The sequence below is a fragment of the Oryctolagus cuniculus genome, chromosome 19 (assembly GCF_964237555.1).
Source record: "Oryctolagus cuniculus chromosome 19, mOryCun1.1, whole genome shotgun sequence".
Lineage (NCBI taxonomy): Eukaryota > Metazoa > Chordata > Mammalia > Lagomorpha > Leporidae > Oryctolagus > Oryctolagus cuniculus.
The window spans coordinates 38,023,553-38,047,867 of record NC_091450.1 but is presented as its reverse complement, the minus strand read 5'-3'; the positions used below and the strand labels follow the sequence as shown (position 1 = coordinate 38,047,867).

The following is a 24,315-nucleotide window of genomic DNA, read 5'->3' as shown; positions in this document are numbered from 1 at the left end:
TTGTAATACAAATTTGTGTGTAGAAAGAAATCACAAATCAAGAAATTGATAACTTTTTAAACAAAGTTTCTTAAAGCAACTTAATATTTGCAAAAAATGGATTACAATTTCCATTGTATTTGTTTAACATAACAATTTTTAAAACTCACCACGGTAAAGATTTACCTAAAGGTAAATAAATTCATTCAGGTAGGTAAGGGACCATCTATCTCATTTCTCCAAAAACCAATTGAACTGTAATTTTATCATATATCTTTGGTATTTTTACTTTTCCTTTGTGTATTTTTTGCTTTTATATATTTTTGGTACATTTTATATTTTTACACATAACAAAAGTACAGAAGGCAACAATTATTTTTTAAGATTTATTTATTTGCAAGGCAGAGTTACAGGGAGAGAGACAGAAAGGTTTTCCATCTGCTGGTTCATTCCTCAAATGACCAGAAAGGCTGAGGCTAGGCCAAGCCAAAACCAGGAGCCAGGAGCTTCATCCAGGTCTCCCACGTGGGTACAGGGGCCCAAGCACTTGGGCCATCTTCCACTGCTTTCCCAGGCCACAGCAAAGAGCTGAATGGGAAGTGGAGCAGCTGGGACTCTAACCAGCACCCACATGAGATGGCGGCACTGCAGCCGGTGGCTTAACCTTCTATGTCACAGTGACGGTCCCACTGGGCAACAATTCTCAAAAGTGCTTCAGTACAGCTCTTAATTACATGAGCATTTTCATTTTTAAGAGAAATCTAAGCAGTACTTAGCTCTAATTCAAATCTTGCTCAATATACAATTTTTACTTTGCTTTTAATTATTGGTAAAATTTTACAGAGTTTTTCTATTATATTTATAAGCATATGCTTACTATAAGACAAATAATTTTTACTGATCATAAAAATACTATATGATGCAGAAAGCAAATTAAAGACAAAAGCATCCAAAATTGCACCAACCAGGCATAATATTATCATTACCATTTTGATGTCTTTCTTTAATGTTTTATTTACATACTTTAACTGGTACATAATTTACAACAACACACACACACAAGTCTCACATGTCACACACCAGAGAGAAGTATTTCAAAAGAACTACAAACAAAAATATTGACAGAAAAGAACAGGCTTAACAGGTTTAACGTGGATGGCTTGTAAATGTTTTCAATTTTAAAATAATTCATTCAGTTACTCGGCAACAGTTTAAACACAGAGTAAGTCATGAGTCAAAATCCATGGCTATGAAAATGCCTTTTATGTTGTTCAACTACTATGCTTTGGAGAAGTGGTGGAGGTGGGGGGATACTTTGTGTAATCCTCTTGACAGATTAACATAATCGTTCAAAGAGTTCTGCCATTAATAGCAAATGCTACAACAGAAAGGAACCAGTTATTATTTTAAGCGATAAGCAAGAATGACAAGCAGTGCTATATGCACTGTGGATACAGAGCACGGCTCAAAAACACCAGACACATCACACTGTGATGAGAGGGGACAGGGATGAGTCAGCTGACAGAAGCCCCAGTGCAAGAAAAGCTAAGGGCCTAAGCTAAGGAAGTCAAGTGACAACACACAGTGCAACTGGATTCTTGAAGTTAGGACACAAACTAGATAAAAACCCCGTCTGTAACAGAATGATGTGCACTGTGTTCACTCTGTCAGCCAGGAGAAAACGGAGCACCCCACACCACCCCCCCAGCATGAGAGGCAAAGTATGGTTTCATGTTTCTGTGCTTCCTGTTAATGATTGGAGTGACAGAAACCTCACCTGCAAGGTAAAAAGTCTGCTTCCCTACCCTGTAGAATGGGCATAGAAATCTGCCTTAGGACTCTGAGGTTCTCCCCTTGTCAGGAACTGAACAACAGTTAGATGTCTTTCCATGGAGTTTTAAAGTGCCACAATTACCAATGTGCCCAACAGTCTCCATCTATGAGGCTGACGTCAAGGCACACACAGGTACAAAATCTCACCGCCTAACAGAGGCGTCCATTCAAGGAGAAAAAAGCCAGTGGCCTCCTGGAGTAGCATTCCAAGGAATGCATGTGGATGCTTGACTTAAGAAAAAACAGTAAGTGATGAAAAACTACAGCACCACGTTTCATTCACAATGGACTCGGTGCAGGCACCAGGTCTCCGGTGTGATGTGTATTCAGTTCTCAGCCAGTTCCTTTGTTTGGCTGGGGTTCTGGATTGAGGACTACCCAGGTCTGACTCCCTGGAATGCCCCATCATAGGCTGTAGAATACTTCAGTAAACACCAATACAGTGTTCTAAGCTGGCTCCCCTTAGACTGCACTGCTTTCACACCTCTCAAGTCCTAAGCTTGAATAGTCAGACACGCAGATGATGAAAGAATGTGGTCCCAGATTCCTTATGTCTTTACAGCAGAAGGGGGACTTGATCCCCAACAGCACGACAGTACACTAACACAACCATGAAAGGGAGACAAAGTCCATCAAAGAAAGGGCAGTTTTCACAGCTATTACATGACAAGGAAAACTATGGCCAGGGACAGTAGATGACTCTACTAGAATTACCTCTTTTCTACTTTAATCTTCATTATTTACTCTTTTTTAATAAGTGATTTTTTTTATATTCTATTTATTTATTTGAAAGGTAGAGTTACAGAGAGGCAGAGGGAGAGGGAGAGAGAGAGAGAAGGAGATAGATCTTCACTCCCCAAATAGCTGCAACGGCTGGAATTGCGCCAATCCAAAGCCAGGAGCTTCTTCCGGGTCTCCCACATGGGTGCAGGGGCCCAAGCACTTGAGCCGTCTTCTACTGCCTTCCCAGGTCAGGGCAGGGAGTTGGATAGGAAGTGGAGCAGCCAGGACTCAAACCAGCACCCATACAGGATGCTAGCACTGCAGGCAGCAGCTTTACCCGCTCCACCACAGCACCGAGCCCCAATTTACTTTTTTTATGTTTCTATTCTAAGTTGCATTTTTTGATTAAGTATTTTTATTCCTAGTTTAATTTGTATTTCTAATATAAATGTTGAGAGAAATTATGATAATCTCTAGGGAATTCCATTCATTGTCACAAATGATAAACTGGGCTGAGGGCCTCTGTTTCACCTCGGAAGCCCGGCCATTATAAATCAAAAAGCAGGCTATCTTAGAACCCCAATAGCCACACTGAAGTGGAAGCATTACTCTAATTTGCTTTGGGTATCTCTCGAGCCGTAGCCTCATTTGTAGAGTTAGCTCTACACACAGAATTTTCACATTTCTGATCCCCGTTAAAAGCCCTCCCTTTCAAGAGTTTTCCTCTATTTTACTGTTAGTTAGCAATAACGTTAGCCTTAGCAACACAAAGGTATCATCTTTTAAATACTCTCTGGAAGTTCATTATCAACATTAAAGGAAAAATATCACATGAATAAGAATTATTCTCCAATGAGGGCAAATTTAACATAGACTGTAGTTAATTTCACAAGTTTGATAAGAAAATTGCTACAAAAGTGATTTTTATAAAAGTCATATTGGGGCCAGCACTGTGGTGCAGTGGGTTAAAGCCCTGGCCTGAAGCACCAGCCGGTTCTAGTCCAGGCTGCTCCTCTTCCTATCCAGCTCTCTGTTATGACCTGGGAAAGCAGTAGAAGATGGCCCAAATCTGTGGGTCCCTGCACCCGCGTGGGAGACCTGGAAGAAGCTCCTGGCTCCTGGTTTCAGATCAGCGCAGCTCCGGCTATTGCGGTCATTTGGGGAGTGAACCACTGGATAGAAGACTTCTCTCTCTGTATCTCTTTCAAGTAAATAAAAATAAATCTTTAAAAAAAGAATATTTGTGTTTAAATATGCACATACCTACAAATACAGTGAATGTTAACATAGTGTGAGTCAAGCATGAAATAAGATTTTGTTAGTCTTATGTCATAAATGTTGGCTTAAAAATAGCTTTTCTCAAAAAAAAGTACTTGATAGAATGAAAAGTATTTCAAATCTTAAAGTAGGGTATTAAACAGAGGAAAATAAAATTTTCTGTCCCAAAAACTGCTTTATACACCTTTAAATGTGCATTTTTAAGCTTCACTCAAGGAAACAGTGTGTCAATATTGCAGTACTCAAAAAATAAGCACGTAAAATGTTTTTAGAATAATTTTACAATTGATTGAGTCAGAGTTAAACTATACTAAAAGAATTTTGATTGTATTTAGATTAAAGCTATCAGGGAAAGAGAGATTAATAGTACAAAGAATATTTCCCATCTGCTTAGCCCTCTGAGTACTGAAGCCAACTCTGAGGGAAATCGCCTGAGCTTAGGAATTCCTGGGGAGAGAGGCACAGAGCTTTGAGGTCCACATGCCTAGGAGGGGCAACGAAGCCAGCTTAGGTCCAAAGTCACCATTAAATTAGATCTTCCTCCTATGGCACTCCTAGGGCCTCGCTATACAAGAAGGGAAGTGTATGGGGACCAGCACTGGAAGACAAAAGTGACAGGCAGAGAATGAGTTTGAATGAGACCAGAAGGGCCCCACAAAATGCCTAAGCACTATTCCCATCTTTTTCCTTTGGGATACAAAATATGCAGCTTAAATAAACACAGATATCTCACTTAGCTTACAAAAACATTAGTTGCAAATACTCTAGTGGGAATAATCATAATCCTCAAATAATTTATCAGCATTTATCATTGGCTGGCACTAAACTATGCACTTTTCACTCATAGAATACTATGTACACTTATTACCCCAATTTATCACATGAGCAAGAAAGGCTTTTTAGAGAAGATGACCTCAGACTAAGTGCTAAAATAAAAGCTCAATCTAGGTGACATCATCATTCATTCAGGAGTGAGTGAGTTCCAACTACACAAAAAGCATTTTGCAGCTCCAAGATTAGGTGGAAAGAAAAAAACGGACAGCTATTCTTGTCAAGAGGAAAGAGGTTTTAACCAAATTATCACAAGACTAAATGTAAAGTTATATACGTGAAAAATACTATTTAGAACCAGCAAAGCCTACAACAAATCGTGACCCTGTCTTCATGAAAGTCAAAGACAACTTCCCTGAGGAAAAGACCTTGGTGTTAAAATCTGGAGTTAGATGTAGAGTCAGGTGGAACAGGGCACAACTCTCATATGACGGGGCAGTCTTGCCAGCTTAGGTAAGTCCAGAATGAGCGGTCCACGTTAAATTGTGGCCTTTATCCTAATAGTAACCGGGAGACACTCAACATTAGCAGCTAGAAGTAACATGATAGTGTTTTTCTTTGTCAAATATCACATTGTCAAAGAACGGTAAACTAGAAGGGGACTACAATGAAAGAGACTAGTTCAGTTAGAAAGTAAACTACTGCAGTAGCCTAAAAAAGACACAATGACAGCTTAGGTTAGGGTGGCAGAGCAAGGGACAGAGCTATTTGAGGACAATATGGTGATACAGGAGGTTAGTAAGAATGAGACACTGGGGTGGCTCCTAAGTTTATGACATGCTTGACTAGCTAGATGAATTTTGTTTGATACATGTTGTGTTTGAGGTACCTTGGAAATATCCAAGCAGAAACATCATGACAAGAGCCTCGGTGATTATTGACGTCATAAGTAAGAGTGTCAATTGTTAAATCAACAACAGGAGTCGCTGTGCACCTGCTCCCCATGTAGGACCTCTGTCCTTAATGTGTTGTACCATGAGAATTAATGACAAAACTACTACTCAAACAGTACTCTATACTTTGTGTGTCTGTGTGGGTGCAGTCTGTTGAAATCTTTACTTAGTATATACTAAGTTGATCTTCTATATATAAAGATAATTGAAAATGAATCTGATGAAGAATGGGATGGGAGAAGGAGATGGGATAGTTGCAAGTGGGAGGGAGGTTATGGGGGAAAAAGCCACTATAATTCAACAGTTGTACTTTGGAAATTTATATTTATTAAATAAAAGTTGAAAAAAACAAGAGGCAGGCAGACATGACAGGGGTATCAGACATTCTTGAGACACCACTATAAAACATCAATAGAGGATAGTTCAAAGAGGGTGTATGCATGAAATAGCTTAGGAAGATGTCCTGGACTGAGAGGAGAGGAGAGGAGGGAAGAGGAAAGGAGAGGAGATGGAAGAGGAGGGGAGGGGAGGAGGGAAAGGGAGAGGAGGCAAAGGGGAGGAGAAGGGAGGGGGGAGGGGAAGGGAGAGGAGCAGAAGGAAAGGGAGGGGAGGAGGGAGGGGAGAGGAGAGAAAGGGAAGGAAGGAGAGGGGAGGAGGGGAGGAGAAAGGAGAGGAGGGGAGGGGAGGGGGAGCGGAGAGAGGAGGGGAGGGGAGGGGATAGGAGAAAACTTCTGCTGCATCAAACAGACAAGGAATTAGAGCAAAGTACAGCATATTGCTCAGAGAACTGTCACTGTGACTGGAAAACAAGGTTCCAAAAATAGGTGAGAATCTAGAGAAGCTCAGCGAAGCCAGGATCCAACCACGACAGTAAGCCGGCAAAGGGCTGGTGATGAGAACTGCGCACTTCTAACTTAACCAACATCATCTGACCGCCCTCCACACTGGTTTGCACAACACACCAGGCACTGTATATGAAACAAGCCCTCAACAACTGTACAGTGTGTAAAATCCAATTAAATACTACATTTCCCCATGACGTGTATCTGGTTCTCAAACTGGCTGCTTTAATCTTGAATGTCCAAGTATTATTTAGAATGTAAAAGGAAACATTTCTCGTTCACACATTGAGAAGGTTGCTCTTTAGTCAAGAATCCTAAGACTTTTTTGAAAAATACCAAGGCTATGAGCGTACATGGATAACCTGAACTGATTTCTGTAAGTGAGTTTTCATTTTCATGCATTCTCCATTTGATAACAATCAGGCTGTTTTTAGCTCTCGAATAAATTGTTTTTAACTGATTCATTCATAATGACTAAACAAAGCCACTTGACACCAGACACAAAACTATATCTAATTCCTCTCCAATTGCCACATTAAGCAAGATAATATAACCAATAAAATAAGGAAAGGCCTAAGGAAAAGAAATGGCAAGATCCAGGCCATTAAGTTCAGAAATTCTGTGAATGAGATTTTGACATAGAAATTATCAGAACTCCTGTTCTCCTAAAAGCACTTTTCAAAATTCCTTCCTTATGAGTTCCACCAAAAATAAGTCAGCTATGAAGTCTGAATTTTCATCAAATCACAAAAGTACATAATTTCCCAATGACAAAAAATACTAATAGCAAAAAATTTATTAAAGTTTCTAAAAATAATTCACTAATTACACCATCTCAGATAAAGTGATTTATCCCCCTATTTATATCGTCTTCAGACTATTTTTATGAAAGGCTTACTTTATTTATCCCAAAACACAACTGTGGCAAGCAAGTATATGACCCACGTGCACAGCAATTGTCCCCATTCTATAATTTTTGACTGAAGGGAATTTCGAAAGCATTCCCAATCACTGAGATAAGTGCTTATCTTATTATGCCTGAAACACTTCAGGAAGCAACATTTTGGAAACAGTAATGCCATTTACCATCTTAAAATACCATCAAATCTTAAACAAAAAAACTTTAAAATATCTTTTATAAAAAGCCATTTAATTTTAAAAAGCTGGACAAAGCCAAAAAACAGCAAAAATAAAAATTACTTTCTTTGCTATCCAAGAAGAATTCTGACAGGTTTCCAAAAATGAGTAAATTATATACTGAGAAGCCTCAATAAATGTGACAGGCACCGTCTCTCAGCTACACAATGTTTCTTTCTCCTCTTTTTCTGCTCAAAGAACTCCAATCAGTTCAAATAGCAGCAGAGAGGGAGGGAAGGCTCGGACCCAAGGAGGTGAACCAACTGGAGAAATCTCATCGCCCCTGATTAATGAGAGGTCAAGAGGGTCTGTGTGACTGAATGTTCTGGCCAAGAAGATAAAAGCAGCAGTAGGTAGAGGTGGGGCGTTTGGAAGGCATTTTATCCCCCAACTTTAAAAAGAGCACAAACACACTCTGTAGGCATCTCTTTTGCCCCAGGATATTTTTTCCTACTTCCTGCCTGGAACAGAAAAGTGATACCTGAACTACAAGGCGAAAGCACAAGGACAAGAAGTAAAACAGAAAGGGAGGAGACGCACACGCCTGAAAGAATCTAGGTTCTTGAGGGTACTGTGAAGCAGCTATACCCACCTCTGTGCCAGCTACTTGCAGAAGTTAGACAAAAAACAATCACACACATCCCAAAGAGTTGGCACTTTCACATTATCTGGAACTAAAAACATTGAAAATAAAGCGTACAAACAGCGCACTGACTGAAAAGATACCTTATGCAAAGAGGGGTATAAAGATTTACTACAAATATGAGTATAGCACTAAAGTTCTGTTAAATGAACAAGGCACTACAAGCAACAGACTAAATTCTCATGCAATTTGTTTGGAGAAAATGCAAGTTTCAATAAAAAGAATAAACATAGGTCACAGATTAAAAGATGTAATACCATAAAGATGTCAATTGTCCCCAAGTCAATCTCTAGATTTAATGTAACTTCATTTGAAATCTTAGCAGACATTTTTCTGTGTTTATACATAAAATCAGACATTATCTTTTTTAAGTTTGACCTACTTATTTGAAAGAAGTCAAAAGGATAGAGAGGGAGGGACACACACACAGATTCAACAACAACCAGGCCCTGGGCCCCATCAAAGCCAGGAGCCAAGAACTCTGGGTTTCCCACATGGGTAGCAGGAACCCAAACACCTGGGCTATCACCCTGTGTCTGCCAGGCACAATAGCCAGGAATCTAGATTAAAAGTATAGGCGGAGGGGCCAGTCTTGTAACATAGTAACACTGCCGCCTGTGATACCAGTATCCTATACAGATGCAGGTTTGTATCCTGGTTGTTCCACTTTCAATCCAGCTCCCTACTGATAGCCTGGGAAGAACAGCGGAGGACAGCCCAGGTGTTTGGACCCCTGCTATCCACACTGGAGACCCAGAGGAAGCTCCTGGCCTGAGCCTGGTCCAGTGCTGGCCACTGCGGCCATCTGTAGACTGAACCAGCAGATGGAAGATCTGTTTCTTCCTCTCTCTATAATAAATACTATTTCAAAATAAGTAAAGAAATCTTTAAAAAGAAAAAAAAAGTATAGGTGGGACATGATCCTCGTCACTCTAATGCAGGATGCAAGTGGCAGTTTAACCCACTGTACCACAACACTCACCCCTGACACATTGATGATTTTGAAGAAAAACAAATTTAGAGGCCTTTCATTACCAAACATTACTTATAAACCTACACTGGTTAAGACAGTGTAACAGTGTATACAGTTATGAAACCAATGAAATAGTCACTTGATTTTTGAAAAAATGTGACATTGTGCTATATGGGACAAAGGATGATCCTATTAATAATGATGTTGTGTTAAATAGGCATCTACACAGAAAAAAAAATCTTCACAACTTTACTATATATAAAAATCAATTCTAGGAACCAAAACTGTGGCACAGCATGTTGGGCCTCCGCCTGTAGCACCAGCATCCCATAGAGACGCCAGTTCCATTCCCTGCTGGTGGCCTAGGAAAGCAACAGAGGATAGCCCCCAGGTGCTTGGACGCCTGCACTGGCGGGGGCGGGGGGGGGGGGGTTTCCTGGATCTGGATAGACCCAGCTCCAGCCACTGCGGCCATTTATCTGGGGAGTGAATCAGCAGATGGAAGATCTGTCTCCCTCTCTCTATGACTCTGCCTCTCAGAAGAATGAGTAAATGAACGGAAGGAAGAAAAGGAAGGGAGGGTGGAGGAAGAAAAAAGAGGGGAGGGGAGGAGAAGGGAGAGGGGAGGGGAAGGGAGGGAGGAGGAGGGGAGGGGAAGGGAGGGGAGGGGAAGGGGAGGGGAGGGGAGGCAAAAAAAGAAAAGAAAGAGGCCGGCGCCATGGCTCAATAGGCTAATCCTCCACCTCGCGGCGCCGGCACACCGGGTTCTAGCCCCGGTCGGGGCGCCGGATTCTGTCCCGGTTGCCCCTCTTCCAGGCCAGCTCTCTGCTGTGGCCAGGGAGTGCAGTGGAGGATGGCCCAGGTGCTTGGGCCCTGCACCCCATGGGAGACCAGGAGAAGCACCTGGATCCTGGCTCCTGCCATCGGATCAGCGCGGTGCGCCGGCTGCAGCGGCGGCCATTGGAGGGTGAACCAACGGCAAGGGAAGACCTTTCTCTCTCTGTCTCTCTCACTGTCCACTCTGCCTGTCAAAAAAAAAAAAAAAAAAAAAAAAAGAAAAGAAAGAAAATCAATTCTAGATACCTGTGGATTGTTCTGGCTCTCAGCACAGCTTTGATGTGAAAGGTGCTTTACAAAAACACACTCTAAGGGCCAGCGCGTGGCGTGGCAGGTAAAGCAACCACTTGCAGTGCTGGCATCCCATACAGACCCTGCAACGAGTCCCGGCTGCTCCATTTCCAGTACAGCTCTCTGCATGGCCTGGGAAAGCAGTGGAAGATGGCCCAAGTGCATGGGCCCCTGCACCCACGTGGGAGAAATGGAAGAAGCTCCTGCCTCCTGGCTTCAGATTGGCTCAGCTCGGCAGCTGCAGCAACCTGGGAGAGAACCAGAAGATAGAAGACTTCCTCTCTCTCTCTCTCTGCCTTTCCAATATCTTAAACACACACACACACACACACACACACACACATTCTAGAGGAAAAAGAAAAAAAAGGCCACAATTTTTGAAAATTTCCCTGCATATAGAATGCAAAAAAAAAGAGGAAGGGAAGAGGAAGGGGAAAGGAGGAAGAGGAAGAAGAGAAGTAGAAGAACTGAACAGCAGAAGAGGCAAGATAATTTGAAAATGAATCCTAGAGATTTAATTGCCAAGTAGAAGTTTATTTATTCACTTATGCAAGAAACATTTATCATAAAGAGTACCCACTCTACTAACTGGAGTAGTGTTCTAATAAGCATTTGGGATAAAGCTGTGAACTCAACAAAAATCTTTCTACTTTTGGAGCTGTGTTCTAGAAGAGTTCCAAAAAAAAAAAAAAAAAACACCAAAAACAAAAAAGAGATAACAAGGACAAAAAAGTACACAATTTCCCAGGAAAAAAAATCCTAATTTCCAGAAGAAATAACTGAGACTCAGCTCTATACCACATCAAAGCATTAAAATGCAAAATTTGAAATTATGAAAGATAAAGAGAAGTCTCTAAGAGCATTCAGGCAGGGGGAATAAAGTCAGATGTGCGACTTGGGATTTTATTTCATTTCTCAAGAGAATAATGAGAGCTTGTAAGGCAATGGGCAACACTGGAAATCCTGAAGGATTGGAAAATATTTTCCAACCAAGAACTGTAAGCTTCGACAAGTGTGAGAATAAAATAAAGACAATTACAAAGACCAACAGTGTCTAAGCACTCACTTTTTTTTTATTTGACAGATAGAGTTAGGCAGTGAGAGAGTGAGAGTGACAGAGTGACAGAGAGAGAGAGAGAGAGAGAGAGAGAGAGAGAGGTCTTCCTTCTGTTGGTTCACCCCCCAAATGGCTGCTACGGCCGGAACTACACGGATCCGAAGCCAGGAGCTAGGCGCTTCTTCCTGGTCTCCCATGCGAGTGCAGGGCCCAAGCACTTGGGCCATCCTCCACTGCCTTCCTGGGCCACAGCAGAGAGCTGGCCTGGAAGAGGAGCAACCATGACAAGAACCTGGCGCCCATATGGGAGGCCGATGCCTCAGGCGGAGGATTAATCTAGTGAGCCATGGCGCCAGTCCCAACACTCACTTCTTACATGCGCATTCTCAAGAAACTCTCAGAAGCTGTGCCCCAACTGACACAAAGCAAACACAAGACACAGACAGGAGTCCAGGGAACCGGAGCGACAGCAGAGGGGCGTGCTGATGGATACGGGTGGGCTGGTAGTGACGTGAAGCTCCAAGAGAAGAGGTGTACAGATGGCAGTGGAACTGGCTCATCTGAAGAATGGCTCTTACCAGGTAAAATCAGGGTATTGGGGGGGGGGGTGCAGTGGGAGAGAGAAGGAAACACATACTAGTTGATATGTTTGGTCATATGAAAGTCAATTTCATAATGTTTGGGAATAGACTAATAAGTATTTTGAAAGCAAAACAAAAACCTTTGACAAGAGCCAGCTAGTAACAATAACTAATTATCATGGAGATATAGGCACCACATTCTAATATAACCACAAGAGTGAGATTGGGAGGATGACAGGAGGGGAATATAGAATGTGTACAGTATCGGGGTGGGGGCTGGGGAGGCATGAGAATCAGTAAAGAGTTCTATCTCCATCTGCAATAAGAAAATCTGAATGGCAGAAGGAGTCAAGTAAAGGCTGAGGTCTCTCAAGAATTCACCTATGGGAAGAAAGCAAACCAGACCCTATCTCCTGACCTTCAAACTAGCAGAGGCAGCACCAAAGGCAGGTTCATTCCTCCTCCCTTGGACAACGCGGGAATCCCAGCAATGACAACAAGGGGGGCACAGCAGCACCAAACCGAAGGGTCAGTTAAGAACCTCACTGACAACAGCCTTCAGAGGAAGCACCCTGATTCCCAGACCCCCTTCTCCAGCTTGGAGTCACCAGGCAATCAGGAGCCTGGGAAGCAGCTTGGCACCCCCAGGAGGCACCTGGAAGGACCAGGGAAGAGCACAGACAGCAGAGGAACGAGAGACCAAATCAGACAAAGAATCTAAAAATTAAGATCTCACTGGAGCCAGCACCACCGCTCACTATGCTAATCCTCCGCCTGCGGCACAGGCACACCGGGTTCTAGTCCCGGTCGGGGCGCCGGATTCTGTCCCGGTTGCCCCTCTTCCAGGCCAGCTCTCTGCTGTGGCCCGGGAAGGCAGTGGAGGATGGCCCAAGTGCTTGGGCCCTGCACCCCATGGGAGACCAGGATAGGTATCTGGCTCCTGCCTTCGGATCAGCGCGGTGCGCCGGCCCCGGCGGCCATTGGAGAGTGAACCAATGGCAAAGGCAAAGGAAGACCTTTCTCTCTGTCTCTCTCTCTCACTGTCCACTCTGCCTGTCAAAAAAAAAAAAAAAAAAAAAAGAAGAAGAAGAAGAACTCACTGGAATCAAAAGCAGACCACAGTGCAGACCTAAGTAGGATGGCTCTCAGATAAAATCAAAGCCAAAAGTAATACCAAAAACTGCCAGACATGATAGCCCAAATGTCCCAAAAACACTAAGAAATCATACATGATACCAAAGGCCAGGTAAGTCACAACCTGAGTGAGAAAAAAGCGGTCAATTAGTGCCAGCAAAGTGACATATTTTGTTAGAATTTTCTGACAAGGATATTCAAACAACCCTAACAAAAATGCACCAAACAGAAATTAAGTGTTCTCTAGAAGCAAATGAAATCTCAGCAAAGAACTGGAACTTGTAACAATTAAACTGAATGAAAGCCACGGCATCCAAAACCACAGTCACAGAAACAAGAAAACTTGCTGGAAGAGCTCAACTGGAGAAGGCAGGTAACAGAGGACAGAACTACTGATCCTGAAGACAGAGGACAGAATTCACCAGTAAGAATGACTGGAAACAGGACATCAGGACCTGTATTATAATAACAAAAGATTCAAAATTTTAACATTGGAATCCCAGTGCTAAAGGGGAGGAGAAAGCTGGTGAAGTTGCAAACAATTATTTGAGGAATAGCTGAATATTTTTCAAATATAAAAAGACATAAAAGAACAGATTCAAGAAGCTGAATGCTCTCTCCTTTTAACTCTGACTTTCAAATAAATAAATGAATATTTTAAAGAAGCTTAATGAACCCCAAATAGGAAAAATAAAAACAAAGGAAACCCAACAGAAATCAATGCAAACTAAAAGTCAAAAAATATCTTGCTAACTGTATGTGTATGAAAGACAAAAGTAACAATTCATGCTGAACTCAAGGGGCCTCCATAGCCTAGACAGCTCATAGCAAGAGTCTCGGGTGATTGCTGACATCATAAATAAGAGTGCCAATTGTTAAATCAACAACAGGAGTCACTGGGTTCATGCTCCCCACACAGGATCTCTGTCCTTAATATGTTTAACTATGAAACTCAAAAACAACACTACTAGTCAAACAATACCCTATACCTGGTTCGGTTGTGTGAGTGTAACCTGTTGAAATCCCTGCTTAGTATATACTAAGTTGATCTTCAATATATGAAGGTAATTGAAAATGAAACGTGATGAAGGGTGGGATGGGAGAGGGAGTGGGTGAGGGGAGGGCCACAGGAGGGAGGGAGGTGGGGGGGGGGCCACAACAATACAAAAGATGCATTTTATATTCTACTTAAAACTATTGGTTGAACTCTGTAAAAAAAAAAAAAAGTAACAATTCAACTAAGATTAGACTTCTCAATAAAACCACAAAGGCCAAAAGGATTTCAACATGTTTCAAATGCTTAAGGAACTCTCAACTGTGTGTTTTATTTCAACAAAATCACTTTTGATGAATAAACAGGAAATAAAAACATTCTGTGACTAGCAAGTTTTTCTGTGAATAATGTCAATTCTCCTGAAAACTGATCTATAGGTTTTATTATAATTCCTATCAAAATCTCAGCATGTTTTTTGTAGACACAGACATGATTATATAAAAAATTTTATGTAAAGGCAAGGAACCTGGAATTGCTAAAACAATCCTGACAAAGAAGAATGATGTGAAAGGAATTGCTCTACCCAATACTGATGCCTATTATTTAGCTAGAATAATCAAGTCTATGAACACACCAACGAATAGAGTTCAGTATACACACACATAAATATACAGAGCTAACTGCTTACAAAGGTGCAAGAGCAACTTAGCAGAATGGTCCTGTCCACACATAGTGCTGGAGCAACCAGACACTGAGTGGTTGTGGGGTTTGGGAACAGGTATAAAGAACTTCCACCTAGGTCTCAGATCTTACATTATTTAAAAAAAAAAAAAAAGTGAACCGCAAATGGATCACAAACTAAAATGCAGAGTTCAGAAAGATAAAACTTTTAGAAAACAAAAACAGCACAAACTCTTCATGAACTAAGGGTAGGTAAAGAACTCTTAGACTTGACACTAAAAAACACATAACAAAAACTGATACATTGGACCTCATCAGAATTGAAAACCTTTGCTCTACGAAGACTTTTAAAAAAGATGTGAAGACAAGCTTACAGAAGACACAAAGATATCTGTGCAATCTGGCTATCCAACAAAATATCTAAACTATATAAAGAACTATCAGAACAGTAAAAAACAATCAATGAAATTATAAAATGGGCAGATGATGTGAAGAATCACCAAAAGATTAGTAGTACCTAGAAAAATGCTGACTGAAACTACGAAACCAAATACCAGTATACACCTGCAACCCCAGTAAGAATGCAGAAAAACTGTAAATTCACACCTTGGTGGTAGGACAATAAAATGGTCTCGTATTCTCTGCAAAGCAGTTTGGCAAATTTCTTAAAAAACTGAACATGCAGGGGCTGTTGTGAAACAGCAGGTAAAACTGCCGCCTGCAACGCCAGCAACCATATGGCCCCAGTTTGTGTCCCGGCTCCTCCACTTCTGATCCAGGTCCCTGCTAATGGCCTAGGAGAAGCAGCCGAAGATGGACCAAGTGCTTGGGCCCTTGCTACCTCTGTGGGAGACCTTGATAACGCTCCTGGCTCTTGGCTTGCCTAGCTCAGTCCTGGCCATTACAGCCACCTAGGGAGTGAACTAATGGATGGAAGAGACAAATATCTCTCCTCCCACCCTCCCTCCCTCCATCTCTCCCTCTCCTTCCCCCACCCCAACTTTTTCAAATATATCTTTAAAAAAAATGAACATGCTATTATACAACCTAGCAACAGCACTCTTAGGCAACGACCTCAGAAAATTCAAGTTACGTCCTCATGAACATCTGTACATAAATATTCACTGTAGCTTTATTGGCAAAAGCCAAAAACTGCAAATACCTGAGATCCTCCAAGGGGAAAATGGTTAAATGAACTGTGGTATGTCCATGTCATGGAACACCCCTCAGGAATAAACACAAATCAACTGCTGATAAACAAAACCATCCTGACAATGTCCAACGGAATAATGCTGACTGAAAAAGCAAACAGCAATGGTTACATAGTATAATCTTTTTAAAATAACAAAATTATTAAACAAATTTGTTACTACAAAACATTAGAGATTGGGGAAGGTTGTGAAAAGGTAATCGAGGGACCTTGTAGTTCTGCACCTTGTAGGAAGGCACCTGCTCTGTACCTTGAGTGTATAAACACAAACTATACACAATTCTGATAAAAAATGCAGAAAACTACATATACACATTCATAAATGAGTCCAAGTAAACCTGGAGAAAAATGAAAAACATAAGTGCATACAAAAAGTTTAAGTTTTAAAGGGTAAAAACCATAAAAAAAAATATTAAAATGGTGATAAAGATGAAACTCTAGAAATTGAGTTGGTCTTTAAGATCTGTCTGTAGCAATTATGAGACTTGATCATGTGTATATTATATTGTATTTATGTATTCTTATTGCATAGCGCTTCAAAAATCTTATTAAGACACTTATAAATAAACTGGCAATCAATCAACCTGGAATCCAGGCTTAACAAGTAAAAAAAAAAATTTGCTCTAAAAAATAAGTTATAATGAAAACCAAAATAAAAAAAAGACAGATTTTAAAATAAATATAGGTAACCAAGAATTTCTAACACTTATTTGCACCCTTCTATTTCACAGGTGTGCAACATAGCAAAATCAGATAATGGATTCGATTACTCTACACACCTGGACGAATCCAGATGAGCACTAACCCAAATGCCCCTGAATTACAGGAAAGGAAAGCAGGAGGATCTCACACTGTCCATCTCAGTTCCATTAAAAACATCAATCAAATGTCAACCAAGATGCCACGTGTCATCTCACACTAGCTGCAGGCTGGACAGCACAAACCGCCCTGCCTACTGGACCAGCTTCCTGCACCTACTGTAACACTTCAGACAACAGAGTTCTTTCTCTGACATCTTTACGTTTCTGAAGGCCAGAAGGCTGAAGGCAGGTGTCTGCAGGGCTGCTGTCCTCCAGAGGCTGCAAGGGAGACTGTCCCTTTACTCTGCAGTCGCTGGCTGCCGCCATTCCTCTAGGAGGCCACCTCACTCCTGTCTCAGCATCTGTGGCCACACACTGCTGCCTCCTCTTGTGTCTTCCTTTCATTCTGTATGTCTCTCTTAAAAGAATACTGAATACAAAACAATCTCTCCCCCTCAAGACCTTGAATTTAAATCACAAATGCCCTTTGGGGGGGGGTCACACTCAAAGGTTCATGGATCTGACATTGCATTTATGGTGAGGGGAGGACAACATTTTCTACCCAAATAGCTACTGACTCTGGATCTCTGGAGTGGGACCAGGAATCTGCAACCCTTACCAGACACTGATGTTCCTCACACATAGTCAAGTGTCAGAGCCACTGTTCTAAGTACTGGAAAGGTGCCAAGGCACTAGCTCTGTTCAGGTCCTGGTAAAAGTTTCCCCAAGTAGGCAGGGAGGCAGGAGTCCTTAGGGAGCTCTGCTCACAGTTCCGGAACTCAGAGGCAGGGTGGGGACAGAAGGTGCTGTGATGGCACATTCGCTCCTACCATGGCGGCAGGAAGCACTGCTGGGAAAGGGACAAACACACATGTGTAAATTTCTCATGGATGGATAGAGAGGGATGGGGTAGCCAGCGTTAGCAGGGGCATCATCATGGCATACGCTCTGTTGTATAAAAAAGCAAAATAGAAGTGACCAGAAAACAGAGAGAACAGAAGAAAGGGACATCCTCAGCATGAACACCAACAGGAAGTGGATTTATCAAAGCCCTCCCAAGACTTTGGCAAGAGCCAGCAGTGGGGATTTCTAACTGAGCGGTGGCTGAGGGAAGAGAAACTCCCTCAGCCACACCAAGTCAATAGCTCCATATGTTTCTCTGAGCGATAAAGGTCACCATGTACAGGATAACACTGGGGGAATTTTTTCTAGAATAGGACAGCAGGATGGCAAATATCTTCTTGTTTTAATATTTGCAGTACTGCTTTATGATACAGTAGCACTGAAGCAAGTGCACACAAAATTAAGTTTTCTTCATGTGACATTTTAGTAGTAAGGTATTTAATGTTATTGATGCTTCTTTTATTTTTATTTTTTGGCAGGCAGAGTGGACAGTGAGAGAGAGAGACAGAGAGAGAAAGGTCTTCCTTTGCTGTTGGTTCACCCTCCAACGGCCACCGTGGCCGGCGCACCGCGCTGATCCGAAGGCAGGAGCCAGGTGCTTCTCCTGGTCTCCCATGGGGTGCAGGGCCCAAGCACTTGGGCCATCCTCCACTGCACTCCCTGGCCACAGCAGAGAGCTGGCCTGGAAGAGGGGCAACCGGGACAGAATCCGGCACCCCGACTGGGACTAGAACCCCGTGTGCCGGCGCTGCAAGGCGGAGGATTAGCCTAGTTTATAACTCTCTTGCTTTTATTTCTAACATAATAATCATAAGGTTAACTTTATTCCAGGTATGATAAAAATTACCCTACGATTCTAAAGTGAATTATTAAATTCCTGCTTTTACTATGAGGGGACATCACTCACAACCTGTCAGTTCAGTCTCTGTTGTCAATCACCTGCTTGTAGATTGTCAGAAAGAAACCGGATACTTAGCAGAGGCCATAAATAAAGCCAGCATCTAAGAAGCCAGGTTATCCAAGATCATCCCAGAGCCTTTAAGGAAACAATTTATCCTGAGGAGTTAAATGAACTTCTACCTCTTCTACCCAGAAAGCTGGCACCACAAAGGGTCCAAATATGCTGAACACATTAGACACAAAAATATCCCTAACTTGGTTATTTTAATTGTGAAAGTTAGCTTCAACAATCCTTGATTATTTTACCCTGGAATTCAACAAAAAGTTTAGTTCTCTGTTGTTGGTTCTAAAATACAAGTTTATTTAATGTTTTGTACAAATTCTCTAGCTATTATTTATATATTTATATATCATATATAATAATTACTTTTATATGTTACATACAATATATTATATATTATATATTTATTTTTTATTTATTTTTGACAGGCAGAGTGGACAGTGAGAGAGAGAGAGAGAGAAAGGTCTTCCTTTTCTGTTGGTTCACCCCACAATGGCTGCTACGGCCGGCGTGCTGTGGCTGGCGCACCATGCTGATCCAAAACTAGGAGCCAGGTGCTTCTCCTGGTCTTCCATGCAGGTGCAGGGCCCAAGGACCTGGGCCATCCTCCACTGCACTGCCGGGCCACAGCAGAGAGCTGGCCTGGAAGAAGAGCAACCGGGACAGAATCCGGCGCCCCGACCAGGACTAGAACCCGGGGTGCCGGCACCGCAGGCAGAGGATTAGCCTAGTGAGCCGCGGCGCTGGCCTATATATATATATATATATATATATATATATATGTATATGTATATATATATATTTTTTTTACAGTAAAGCCCTAAGCAGAGTGAACTGCATGCTATGGTAATATTCCCATTTGAAGCTTATATTTCTGGCAAATTCCCAAAGCAACACCTCTATGCCTCTTTGTATATCTAAGTCTGTGGTATGATCAGCCATACAAAGTTGGATTTTAAATGTTCATAGTGAAAGGGAAAAAATGTGGAAACTTTAAGCAGAGAAAAATAGAAAGCAATCAGGCAGAGCAGAACCCCTGACATCTGACGGAGCTGTTTAATTTTATACATATATTGTTAATCAAATATTTACTGCAGCTTAAATTTCAATAAATTATTCAATCCTACATTGCACATAAATCTCAGTATAAAAAGAGCTTACACAGGGAGAGATAATGGAAATAAAATGAAATGCACTTTATTCAGATTCCACTGTTAAACACTGGCAGGGCCAGTGACAGATTCGCTGGCAGAGACATTACAAGGAGGCAGCTCCCCTCCCTGTGTCCCTCAAGGCCCCTGATTTGGTCTTCTCGCTCCTTTCCTCGCAAGGCGACCATTAATTCACAAAGAACGCAGCTGCCTACTGCTGCACCCCCAGCTCACGGGCACCTTCCACCTAACCTTGCTCAAGACGTGTGGGAAATGGTTCTTCCCCTTTACCCACAGCTCCATGCTCCTTCGACTCACATCAGTCACCTCCTCCTTTTCCTGTGGTTTACACTCTCTCTCTCTTCCCTGAACTGAGGACACTGCTCAAGCGCTGCTGTTCACACACACACGTACACACGCACACACGCACTCCCTGCCCTGCATCACCTCCGCCCGCACCGTCACTCACTAGCCCATCCACAGCGCTGAGTCACAGTTCACTGTGCATTTGCCTCCTCATTACCTCCCATTCTCTCAGCCCTGCTTCAGGAGCTTGTTCTGGCTTACACACCAAAGACCTCATCCGAAGACCATCTGAAATGAGCAACACACAGGCTGCGTGCACTCGGGCCGCAAGGGCTACTGTTTTCTTTATGGAACTTTCTTCTTCCGTGGCTTCCATCAACCTGTCCTCCTCCCATTTCCTTTCTGTCACTCTATCAGGATCCTTTCCGTTCCTTCCGTCACTTGTCAGGATCCTCTGTTCTGCCAGTATCTTTGATGTCTCCACCTTTACCATCCTCTCTTCGCACAATTATTCCATCCATGTAATTTCATGTACTGTTATGATTAAAATACCACCTATGCTCTGATAACATCAAAATCTCCAATTTTCTCATGACAAAGGTCGCATCTATTCAGCTGCCCAATAGACATCTTCAGTTCTGCCCACAAGTCTCTAAAAAGGCCTCAAAATATTAAAATCTAATACACAATTCAATCTCTTCCCATTCCCCACTGTGTTTTATTGACTCAAATCCTCACACGCCCACTTGTTCCAAACTGGAAGTCTAGGAATCATATCGGACTCTTTTTCTTCCTTTATATCCCAAGTCCTAGTGATGCTATTTTTGAAAATTTGTTCTCAAACTACAAAGTCTGCCCCAAACACTTCTCACCTAGATTATCATGCTGCCATCCCACCAATCTGTAAGGCTCGGGATTTAGTGACGCCTCACTCATGATCTGCTTTACTCCTATCTCCACAGAAATCCTTAGAAACAGCAGAGCACAAGAGATCAGTCACTTGTTTACAATGTTCCACCCAACTGCATTTACAAATCACATAGAAGCTGTTAAAAACTAATTAAAAATTAAAATAAACTTCCAGGGGCCAGCACTGTGGTGTAGTGGGTAAAGCCATCACCTACAGTGCCAGCAACCTGACATGGGCGCAAGTTTGAGTCCGGGCTGCTCCACTTCTGAACGAGCTCTTTGCTATGGCCAAGGAAAACCGTGGAAGATGGTCCAAGTCCTTGGGGCCCCTGCACCTGTGTGGGAGACCCAGAAGCTACAGGGTCCTAGCTTTGCAGGGACCCAGCTCAGGCTGTTGTGCCATTTGGAAAGTGAACCAGTGGATGGAAGACCTCTCCTCTTCTCTCTGCTTCTCTCTCTCTGTAATCCTGCCTTTCAAATAAATACATAAATCTTTAAAAAAAAAAAATGATTCTTCCACCCAGTCTCCTTAGTTTGGGGAAGAAACTTTCCTCACTATTGCCACTCTCTCCACTTTATCCTTTAATTGATAAACAAGCATCCAGGGGCAGGTACCTAAGGGTGAGTCACTAATCATCCTATTTGAAAGCTTCCCTCCCGCCAACCATCCTCATTCTTTTACATGCTTCCTTTTTCACTTTTGACCTCAGCTCTGGCACCACTTCCAGGAAGTCCCGTCAATCCCCCACAGCCAGTCTGATTTGTCCGTGCCCCTCTTCTGCATTCTCACAGCATTCTGAGCAGTCATGGAACTGTGGAAGCACAGCACGGCAGCGATACATGCTACACGTGCACCAGCTGGTACGCAGAGAGGGGAAGCCTGTGCCCTTCATCTCCCTTCCCCAGTGCATCACAGAACGCCTGAAGCATGGCTGATGACCAATCAGTATTTCACAAATGAATGACTGTGTAAACTGGTTACACAAGCAGGATCTGCTGTTTAGCATCCTTTGAGATGAAATTCTGGATATCCACTGCTTTATACATGAAACACAATAATGTGAGAATAGTTGCCTACTCTCAGTATTCATCAGAAACACAATATTGAATTACTGCATCCCACTCCATTTCTAGGATTGCAGCACCATGTACTTAGGTTCCTTATTTAAGCTGCTCCAGAAATGATTCTTTGTACTCCAACATGCTATTTTTTAACTGCAAAGATGATAGTTCATTATTGCAGAGGAATATAGAACCAATCTTCTCAAAATTGTAATTGATAAAATTCTTCTGACTACCTTCTGGCAGGACATACTGAAGTTATTCTGCCTCTCGTCACCATTTGTATGATGGTGGAAAATTCCAGTGACCATTTCCCAACAAGACTGTTAAATTTATGATTTAGTATTACCACGTCCAAAGACTTATTTTCAAGAAGAGTGAAAGTAAGATATGTTTGGATTTGATTTCTCTGCACAGAGTATACTCAAAACATGAACCCCATGTGCTGTGGCACAGTGGGTTGGGCTGCCGTCTGTAGTGACAGCATCCCATACAGGCACCAGTTCAAGACCTGGCTGCTCTGCTTCCAATCCAGTTCCATGCTAATGCACCTGGGAAGGGAGTGGAGGACAGCCCAAGTCCTTGGGCTCCTGCACCCACATGGGAGATCCAGATGCTGCTGGCTCCTGGTTTTGGCATGCCCCAGCCATGGCCATTTGGGGAGTGAATTCTGACTTTAAAATAAATAAATATTTTTAAAAAATAGATGAACCCCCAAACAAAACTGAAGTAGGTAGTTTGCCTTTAGAGTTTTCAGGAGATAGAGCTTTGCCAAACACCCAAATCATAACACACAGTCTTACGTGAGGATCTATCCTTTTTGGGCTGCCATGATGAAGGAGTGAGGAAGATCCTGATGAATCCAATTGCTCTGTATAAGCAGGAAAGTAGAAAGAATGTTCGCTCTTAGATTTCCTAAGCACCTTTTTCTGAGGTGCGTGTATGTTACTGCTCTTATACAAGAACTGAATGAACGTTCCGAATTTTCCTTTTTTAACCTGGGGTCTTAAAATTGTTAAGTTACATCCTGATTAGTGGATTTGTTCACAGCAATAATCCTTCCTGTGCTTGCAATTTAAGTCAGCAACAACAAAGAGTATCAGGTAGCATTTGACATTTAGAGCAAAGAGAAATAACCTTTCCAATTTACTAAATCCTGCTTTTAAAAAGCCATTACCTTACTGAAAAATGGGTTAAGCTGGGCAAAAAAAAAAATGCAACCATCTGAATATCTTTAGAAATACTGATGGCATTTAAATTCACAGGGGGAAGGATGATCTATTTATTAAATGACATTAGCATAATAAATGGTTAGATAGCTAGAAAAACACACAGCTAGGTTCTACATCTCACCATGTATTTAAGTAAATTCCAGATTAGTAAAGATTTCCAGTTTAAAATAATACAGTAACATTCAGGATAAGAAAATTTGGGAAAATATTTTGTAGAACTAATGAAGATGGGACACTTACATGATAAAGATAAAGGTAGTGAATGTGATTAAATACGTATTTTTATTTAATGAAGGATTTAAATTATTTACTTACTTTTTATCTGAAAGGCAGAGAGACAGAGAAAGATAGAGAGAGATATTCCATCTGTTGGTTGACTATTAAATGCTCACAACAACTAGGGACGGGCTGGGCCAAACTCAGGAGCGCAGATCACCATCCATATTTCCCACATTGGGGCAGAGATCCAAATACTTGAGCTACCACCTGCTACCTCCCAACAGATACATTAGCAAGGAGTTGGAATCAGAAACATAGCTGGGACTCAAACCCAAGCACTCTGATGAGCGATGCAGGCATCACAAACATCATCTTAACTGCTATGCCAAACACTCAACCCACTTAATTTTTATTTATTCCATAACAAATACCCTAAGCCACTTCAAAAATATATAGAAGGGAAAATACTTCTAAAATAAATAACCATGAAGAGTTAGTATCTCTAATATCTCCCACAAACTGCTAAACAAAAGACAACTCAATGATCAATAAATATGAAAAGATTTAACTTCAATGTTCACGATATTCAACTTAAAACCTCAATGAGATCCCATTTTTCACCCATCACACAAGCATAAATTTAAAAGGATGACAATAGAATTATTATAATGGAAAAAATAAGTAATCTTATATGATACTTCTAGGAGTCTAAGTTGCAATAAAAACTTGGAAAGAAATCTGGTGGGACCACTGCTGTGGTGCAACTCATTAAACCACTGCCTGTGACACCAGCATCCATATTGGCGCCAGCTCAAGTCCCAAGCTGCTCCACTTCCAATCCAGCTCCCTGCTAAT

The 24,315-nt window shown here is 41.9% G+C and overlaps 1 protein-coding gene across 4 annotated transcripts in view; it reads right to left on the bottom strand.

The window, feature by feature from the left end:
* The window catches only part of SDK1 (sidekick cell adhesion molecule 1), a 980,492-nt gene that overhangs the window by 768,565 nt on the left and 187,612 nt on the right, over window positions 1–24,315 (bottom strand). Inside the window, exon 1 of one of the 4 annotated variants that reach the window (XM_070064292.1) lies at window positions 17,337–18,892. The exons of the other annotated variants lie outside the window; for them this stretch is intronic. The gene's annotated coding sequence lies outside the window, so the exon portion shown is untranslated. Of the gene's footprint in view, window positions 1–17,336; window positions 18,893–24,315 lie in introns of those variants that run through there. 4 annotated transcript variants of the gene reach the window in all.